The sequence below is a fragment of the Macrobrachium rosenbergii genome, chromosome 10 (assembly GCF_040412425.1).
Source record: "Macrobrachium rosenbergii isolate ZJJX-2024 chromosome 10, ASM4041242v1, whole genome shotgun sequence".
NCBI classification, from domain to species: domain Eukaryota; kingdom Metazoa; phylum Arthropoda; class Malacostraca; order Decapoda; family Palaemonidae; genus Macrobrachium; species Macrobrachium rosenbergii.
Window position 1 is genome coordinate 65054707 of NC_089750.1, and position 10000 is coordinate 65064706.

Below are 10000 nucleotides of genomic sequence, written 5' to 3' on the forward strand. Positions count from 1 at the left end.
TGCACAGATCGCAAGCTCCATGATTGATTGATTTTACTAGTACTTTAATCCTTTTTTTGTTTTGCCTCTGGATTGTGTAATTTTCCTCTTTTGTCAAAATTCCCTTCGTTCTTTAAATATTTTTTTTAGTTGAAAAAGTCATCTAATACGTTTCTTGTTCGACTTAACTTGTTTAGGGCATTCGTTGTTAAATGCTACATTTAATAAACATTACGGGTAACGAGATTTGCATTTACTTCTTGATTCTTGAAATCTACACCCCCACTCTTCCTGACGTTCTGGATTTTCTGCCGGATTCCTGGCTCACACTGAACTAAAAATAAATAAATAAATAAACAAACAAAAAGGAAAGTACAGCACCTGAGATTCGGAAACCTCTTCAGAACCCTTTCATGCAGTTGACAAACTCTTTCGGGAAGCTAGCGAAACATTTTTAAAAAACAACGAGAGAGCATAATAATTACTGGCGCCCCTGAGAACTCTGGGGAAATTCGTCCTTTCCTGCCTACAGAAAGAGAGTCGTGGAAAAGGAAACGTAATTATAATTAGACGGAAAGGCCGGGATAAAATGGGCCGAGGTTTTACGGGATGTCTTTTCAAAGTGGCGGCTTCAGCAGGACCGAAGGAGGCCGTGCGCAGTGTTTAATTATGTAATGTGCAGCCCGGGTTAGCGCGAAGGAGCGTGTAAACGTTTTGTTGCGTTAAATATTTAATGATGAAGACTTTTCCGTAATCGCACAATGCAGAGGCCTGTACAAAGAAGTTAATTAAGGTTAAATGTTTTCTCATCTCTGTTATATTACATGTTTAAGTTTTCTTAATACACTTGTATATATATATATATATATATATATATATATATATATATATATATATATATATATATATATACATATATATATATTATACAGTATATACATAGATAGATATATATAGATATATATATAATATATATATAATATATACTGTATATATATTTTATATATAATATATATTTGTCAGTTTGGATGTATGAGTAGATGCATGCATACACCCAAATTATATATATATATATATATATATATATATATATATATATATATATATATATATATATATATATATATGTATATGTATGTGCGTGCGTGTGTGTGTGTGAGTGTGTTAGCGCGTATGTACGAGTATGTGAGCGTGTTCGCGCTCGTGCGTCTGCGTGTGTGTTTGTGTGCGTTCGGGAGATAAAGAGATTTGGGAGTATGTACTGAGTGTTTTCGTTTGCATGCGATGTAAAAACTTGCTAGCACAGTTGTACATTCAAGAGTATACTGACATTCATGCTTCTGAATATTAAAAAAATAATTATATTTGGTGTTTTATCGAAATACAGATAAAGATCTGGAGTAGTAAATGATCCCCCATCGCTCTAGGTGGCTCTGTTATCAGTTGTCAACATTTCTCCAGAGATGAATGTTGATAATATCTAAGCCCTGCACATCCCGTTCAATCCTCAACCTGAAACGCGTAGGATGTACGTCGGTAAGAGGATTAATACGGGATTAAAGTCGAAATCGTAAGGGCATTTTAATGGAATTCCGGACCCCGGCGGAATGTTGTCGGACTTAGTCCCATCCCCGTAATAAACATGTTTTTGTTTACGTGGGTTAACCGCTCTGCTCGTTGACTTCTTTTTTTTTTAATAACTCCTCTCCGTTTTCCTCTCGTTTAAAATTCTGATAAGAGAGAGCTTTCCTCCAGAGGCTTATTTTCTCAAGGCAAAATGTCAATCCTGAATTCACTGTCTAAGTTAATTATTAAAGTTGTGCAATCTCTCTGTCAGGTAATGAGAAACTTCCGCTATTAACATCGTGCTTTCTCCATCACTCTACCTCGCAGGACTCATTCACTCTTTTGGTTTCTTGTGCCTCACTGTAGCCCACTGCCGCTCACGCCTGAATCCTTATGTCCGTTGCAAACAGGTCTCTGCAATGCACTGTTAGATGTAACTCAACCACAAGTCGATCTTTACGATGGATATTTACTTAGACTTATTCAAGTTGATTTTCATGTTGTATCACGTTTTGACATAATTTAAACTTCTTAAGTTATTGACTAAGTAAACCATATGGCTCTTGCATCATAAACTTCGTAACATAGGTGCTGGAAGCTATATTCGCGATCCCAGTCATGTTTTATAAGTGACCGGCAAGAGCGAGTTGTCGCTAACGATGGCAACTGAGGCTTCACCCGTCATTTCCGGTGTCCCTTAGGGAGTGTTCTGGGACCGCTATTGTTTCTGGTTTTCATTTTTTGTTATTAAAGAAAATAAGATGGTACAGATTTCAGATGATGCAACTCGTTTCACTGTTGGATTAGCTCTAAATGCAAAGTGAATTACTGTTAACCGTTACTCAACTCTGGAATGGATCATCAAATGGTACAAAATGTGCGATATGAAACTTAGCTACGCCGCAACAAAGACTACTGATTAACCGATATCATACCGTACTCCCGCTCTTTGATTTTATCCGTATACATAACACTGTACTTTATGATTCTAATTATTTGAAAAAATACTTGATGTTACCTCTGACCCCACCGCCCCTAAACTATCTTGTTAAGCACAGAAAAACAATAACATGGATATACATGAGTTTCATTAAGGGTCCAGCCATGAGGTATGAACTTATCAAGCAGGAATTCAGGGAGCAGAATGCGACAAGTAAAAGATTAAGAATGGCAAGGGAGAAACGGAAGGACTGAAACTGCAGAAAGCTACAATACACACACACACATTATATATATATGTATATATATATATATATATATATATATATATATATATATATATATATATATATATATAAATATAAATATATATATATATATATATATATATATATATATATATGTGTGTGTGTGTGTGTGTGTACATGTATCTGCCTCGAAGGCAGTAACAAAAATTATTTAATTTAAAACCCAAAGATGTTGAACGAATTTTATGGGTTCAACTGGGATCCCAGGGCTACGTCAAGAAAGAAGTGAAGGATAATAAGAATAAATAACTATAAAAATAAATTATAATAATAATAATAATAATAATAATAATAATAATAATAATAATAATAATAATAATAACAATAATAATTAACTTTGGCTGGTAAGACGATACAGGACCTTAGATAGATAAGGTATCCGGATGACGATGGATGGGTCCAGGATCTTCTGTCACATGGTCTTCAGATATCTGGATGATGATGGATAGGTCCAAGATCTTCTATTACTGGGTCTTCGGTAGTTCGATAGCGAGCTCTGTCGGGATGTTTTACGTCGAATGGCAATTACGACGGGAAGCCACCTTCAGAATCAGGGGAAACTCAGGAACAACTTCCAGCAAGGGCAGGATCCAGTTCGGGGCCACCACGAGGGATCCACCAAAATCACAGCCTTCAAAGTCCGCACTGCGTCCAAGATACAAATCCAAGTCAAGTTCTTCTCACGGGAGTAAGCAGGTGACTTCTCTCAAATCCAGTCAGGTTCTCCTCACGGGAGTAAGTAGGTGACTTCTCTCAAATCCAGTCAAGTTCTCCTCACGGGAGTAAGTAGGTGACTTCTCTCAAATCCAGTCAAGTTCTCCTCACGGGAGTAAGTAGGTGACTTCTCTCAAATCCAGTCAGGTTCTCCTCACGGGAGTAAGTAGTTGACTTCTCTCAAATCCGACTGCAGTTCCAGGCCACTCATCAACTCGGTTGCCCATCAGCCAACCACCAAAGAGGAGAAATAAGTATCAGTCTTAACCAGCCAATTATAAGAGAGAACAACTAAACGAGAATAATAAATATTAATAAATAATTTATGGCCATCAATGAACAATTAGTCAAAAGGGTTAAACTGCCATGATTATGAAAGTAAAGCAGCTAAGAAACCACTTCAACAACAAATACACGGATGTCAACAACTGATAAACAACCAACTACCGTTGACGAGTGACTAAACTATCATTGACAAGTGACAACAAATAAACCCTTAAAGGCAGATAATACCAATTCAGGAAAACAAACAACATATATAAATATATGTATATATACGAACTCATGGGTTCGTAACAATATATATACATATATATATATATATATATATATATATATATATATATATATATATATATATATATACATATACCTAGTTAGTTAGTTGGTGTGTGGTGACTACCCTTACTTGCTTATAAACATTTTACTCATGCTCTATTCTGTATTATGTCGTTCCACAATCTCGAATTTCACCACTCACGAACCTCTTCAGGAACTGAAACCTAAACCTGGTACACATTAAAATTACGAACTTACATCGTTCTAGAGATACAATATGTCATGATTTGGTATATATTTCTCATACACTGTTACATACATAAGACTTAAGTATTTAAAAGCATATGCATTCGGAAACGCAAAAAAAATAAAAGAAATAATTAATATATGAACAGAGGGTCATCCAAAAACATCGTTAATAATTTTTGAAAAACCTTCAAGATACACAGCCAAACAAACAAACATACACACAAAACACAGTGGTAAATAGTTTAACTAAATCCAACTTGGTTGGCGGAAGGTAAAAACACTCCTTTCCCTCCGAAAGCTTTTTATCGCTCATTCTATTAATAACATTTCAAAAACCGTCATTCCACTGACACTCGACCACAACGCACAAATCAGGACCCTTCACTTCATATCTGTTGTTCTGAGATAATCCACTTTAAGAGCTGACTGTCTCGGCCAGTGTCTCCTTTCATCTCGAAATCCGAGAATTCCTCTGTCTTCTCCTGGCTCCTTTAGATGTCACGAGGACCCAAGAGTGTTGTAATCAGAATCTGTCTGTCTATCTATCTAACTATACATACATACATACATACATACATACATACATACATACATACATACATACATACATATATATATATATATATATATATATATATATATATATATATATATATATATATATATATTATATATATATATGTATATATATATATATATATATATATATATATATATATATATATATATATATATATATGGATATATATGTGTGCATGCATTTATGTATGGGACCTAATTTGGCAGGCATTCTCTAACTCTCTCCCTTCTATTTATCTACCTATCTATATATATATATATATATATATATATATATATATATATATATATATATGTGTGTGTGTGTGTGTGTGTGTGTGTATGTGTGTTTGCGTGAGCATGCATGCATGCATTTACGTATGGGATCTAAATTGACATTCTCTCTCTCTCTCTCTCTCTCTCTCTCTCTCTCTCTCTCTCTCTCTCTCTCTCTCTCTCTCTCTCTCTACTTATGTACCGCTACAATGAACATCTTTCAGCTGATCTGTACCTTCGTCGATATCTCGATATTTCTCAAGCAAAAGTATTTTACGATCTTTTAGAAATAAATCTAATAAAAATTTTCGAGTTGATTTTGAAAATTAAACTCATCTGATGTGGAATTAGTCTCCTAAATGAATTTTAATTAAGAGCCCGAGATGACCAGGCGCCACAGTAATTTGATTCTCTCTGTCACTGGCAATCAAAGCCGAATTTGAGTCCACCTTCTTATTTTGTTAATTCGTTTGAAAATAATGGAAACATTATCCTAATTTCACCTGCTGCTGACTATGTTAAAACTGACCGAAGTTTCTCTCGAATCGACAAAGCAGAGGAAGGGTGCAAGATGCGAAAAAGGGGTCAGTGAATCTATCTCCCCGAGACTCTCTCTTTCCCTCTAACTGTGTGTGTGTGTGTGTGTGTGTTTCTGTGTAATTTTTCATGTTCACTGTCCTTACTGAAGGATTACAACAACATCACGTACCATTACCAGAGACAGGGAGAACAAACACGTGTATAACTATGAAGCAACAAACTGATTCAAATATCCACAGATAAACATCAATATATGTTTTTTAAACAGCAGGTAATGGTGCAGTGCTATTAAAAGGCACTGCAACAACCTTAGGCTTATGAGCCCAGGAAACGAGCAATTCTACCAAGGTAGACTATTTCACAGTTTTACCGTAAAAGGAAATAAAAAACATTTGGTACAAGGTAGTGTGACAAGAAAGTATCACGCACCAGTAAAGCAAGTAGCACACACAAGTAAAGCAAGTAGCACGCACTAATAAAGCAAGTAGCACGCACTAGTAAAGCAAGCAGCTCGCACTAGTAGAGCAAGTAGCACACACTAGCAAAGGTAAGTAGCATACACTGGTTCTCTAGGCGCAAGCGCTAAAGGGGCTAACGGTTATCCCTAAATAAAAGACCTTACGAAAGAGAGCCCAAGAAAATATCTGCCGGGGATGGTTTAAACGCTAATTACCATTGCTGAGAAAAAGTGAACTTCCACACCGAGTAAACCCAAAAAAGACAAAGATCCTGGAAATCTAACAACATTCTACCAACAGTTCTCTACGAGTCAATAAAGGAGATTCATCGTGAATCCACCAGCAAACATGAGCAAGGAAGAAAGGATGCTTGGAGGTTCAGGCGGGGTTCCATTCCAGTTCGCAGCGGTTTCTAAGCAGACATCGTTAGGGACATCAATTTTTCCAATACATCTCGCCATGAGGAAAATCCCTAGGTAACAGGCACTACAGGTTCATTCTTTTGTCTGCAAAACGTAAAGAGATTTTTGCAGACATTTACCGGGTACGAATGTAATCCCTCAATTTTTCTCTCTCTCCATACACTTACACACAAACACATACACACATATATACATACATATATATACAGTATATATATATATATATATATATATATATATATATATATATATATATATATATATATATATATATATATATATATATATATCCTACATTTCAGGCATAAAATAAGCGCATACAGAGCGAGAGGGGATGAATCAGAAATGGGCTACATTTTTCCCCACCAGATCTAGTATACGAAGACATACATATACACGCATATATATTTATATATATGTATATATATATGTATATATATACGCATGCATGAAACTTCTAACCAAATATTATTCCCCTGCTTTCTACCAGCCATTTATAAACGGCTTCTCTCTCCTTTTCTCTGTAAACAAGTTATCCTCCCTCTCTCTTTCTGCATTTTCAAAAACAATTCATGCTCTGTCTCTGTCTGCCTTTCTCTAGCTATGTATATTACCTCTGCATACGTAATACTCCCTTTCTTTCAGCCCCGGAAAGTTTCCCTGAACCACTTACGAGAAAAGTGCAAAGTTTCGTCATGAATTATAATATTCCCCAGATCAGAATGTTTTTGCCTGACGAACTTTCCACTCTGTATTCACTTTCCTTGCGTGATAAGCCTGCCAATAAAGAAGAAGACCTTGGAATATAAAGTAAGTTTAGATGTCTTCTCTTAAATCTGTGAGTCAGTGTTTCAGTACAATTTAGGACACCAAAGAAATTAAAATATTTCACACCTAGCTTCAATAAGTTTGTGTGTATTGTATTTGTATCTTCCATGTATATGGCCCTGAGCAGCAATAAAGATTATTATTATTATTATTATTATTATTATTATTATTATTATTATTATTATTATTATTATTATTATTACCTTTATAATCCTTTGCTATTACGAAAGGTTTGAGAGGCCTTATTGCAATGGTAATTGGATTTTACGCGCGTGATTTATAAGCCTGGGAAACTGGAGTCACAATAAAAGAGGTCAACGATGAGCGTTTATCGCTCCTAGGGACGAAAGTGGATAGAGCACATAACCCATAAAACCTAGCCATCCTGTGACATAGATCCTTTGGACAACTCTTTTACTTCGTCGGCGTTAAGTATGCAATAAACCTCGATATTTCAGTGCCCATCAGAGTTACGATGACCCAAAGTTGTTAGAGAACTGGGTCAAAAGATATTATGATAAGACTTCTGGGAAAAGGCTCAGTTACCCTAATAGAAACACTGAATACGAATCAGTGACAATTTGTAAAGCACTACTCAGAGAATGCACAAGTCCACCAACGCAAAAAAAAAAAAAAAAAAATGGATCCGGATCTTAATCTGAACGCATTTATAAACCAAATCAACACATCTCTGGCCTATGGCCTTATTCACCATAGAACTTCATATAAATCCATTGTTATTATTCTTACATACCTTGTGGGCATGGTAGAATGACTGAGACAAACAAACAAACAGACACAGGTCACGGCGGAGGTAATAATCAATAAATCAGTGAAAAGTAATGAAATGCTTGAGTGCGCGATCGTTCGTCTGCCTGTCACGTCATTAAGAGACGAATATTTCTTAATAATACGTCCTTTAGAGGTTGGCCGCGACCTGTGGCATTAAGGAATGACTTCAATGGCTTGCTTGGCTGCACATGTCAGTTTTACTACTTAGTCTTTCCGCTATTCGTAAATCCCCCCTCCCGTCTCTCTCTCTCTCTCTCTCTCTCTCTCTCTCTCTCTCTCTCTTTCACACACACACACACACAAACCTAGCATATAAACTGCATAAAATTTATCGCAAATCTGCAAAGGGCTTTGCATGAGGTATGAAATGGTTCATTAATACTATTGTAAATCGGTAAACTTATTTGCATTACACAAAAAACCTCCGTGTAACTTATATTAAATATTTTTTTCGAAAAAAAAGAGAATAGGTGACTCATTAGAAAATGGTACTGTTGTATTCTAATGTTAAATATTCTTCTTCAGCATTTTCGTTTTCTTCCTGTTCACCTTTCACAATGATCCAGAGGCTCATTCCGATGTTTCATAAAATGAAGATTCTGAGAACTGCAAATAGTTCACCCATCTCGCTGGTTTCAATTGGTAACAGACCAATTCCGACTGACAGCAGATTCCTAAAACCAGCTGCAAGTCGTTTTTGTTCTCACATGCACATGTATGAATGCACGTACAGTATGTGTGTATACAGATACAGATATAGAGATGCATATATTACATATATATATATATATATATATATATATATATATATATATATATATATATATATATATATATATATACATCGTGAGGAAAAACGAATCACTGCTTAAGAATAAAGTATATATATATATATATATATATATATATATATATATATATATATATATATATATTATATATATATATTTATATATATATATATATATGTATATAAATATATATATAGGCATATATATACATATATATATATATATATATATATATATATATATATATATATATATATATATATATATATATACATATATATATATATATATATATATATATATATATATATATAATACCGTTGTAAAAACGAAACACTGCTCAATATATATATACATAATATATATATTTATATATAATATATATATATATATACATAATATATATATATATAAACACCGTGAGGAAAAATAAAACATTGCATAAAAATAAATACAAAAGCGAAAAATAGGAAGCAACGATGTTTTTCCGTGGAACTGCAAAAATGTAATATCGAGTTATAATAATCATATCTTTTCATTGAAGGAAAGAAATATTGGTTGCATATTTTTCCGAGAAAGGGCGATATCGGAAAACACTGGCCTCGCCTTTTTATCCTTCACACGATAATAAAAGAATTAGAGAGAATTAGCACTCCTAACTCTTTGAAGTGCACGATGTAATATGATACATGAAATATCCATGGCAGCATATATAATAGAATTTATACTTTCTCTGAAGTCTCCACTATTGAATAGCGCTTTTTTCGTTATTGAATAATTTTTATTTTTATTTTCATCTCTCATTGTTCAAGTGCGACAGTGCCTCACGTATTGGAAATCGCACCTTTTTCAGGTCTTACCGAAAGGTCGGGTTTGCTTTTAACATTTCTCACAAAAGGAAATTCTTTCTTTCCTCTTTGAGGATTTTTATGAACAATTATACTCAATTAATTATAGATGCAACCATCAAAAGCCCCGTAAGGCCACTGAAAATATAGGCCTAAATTTTTTCTAATGGAAGC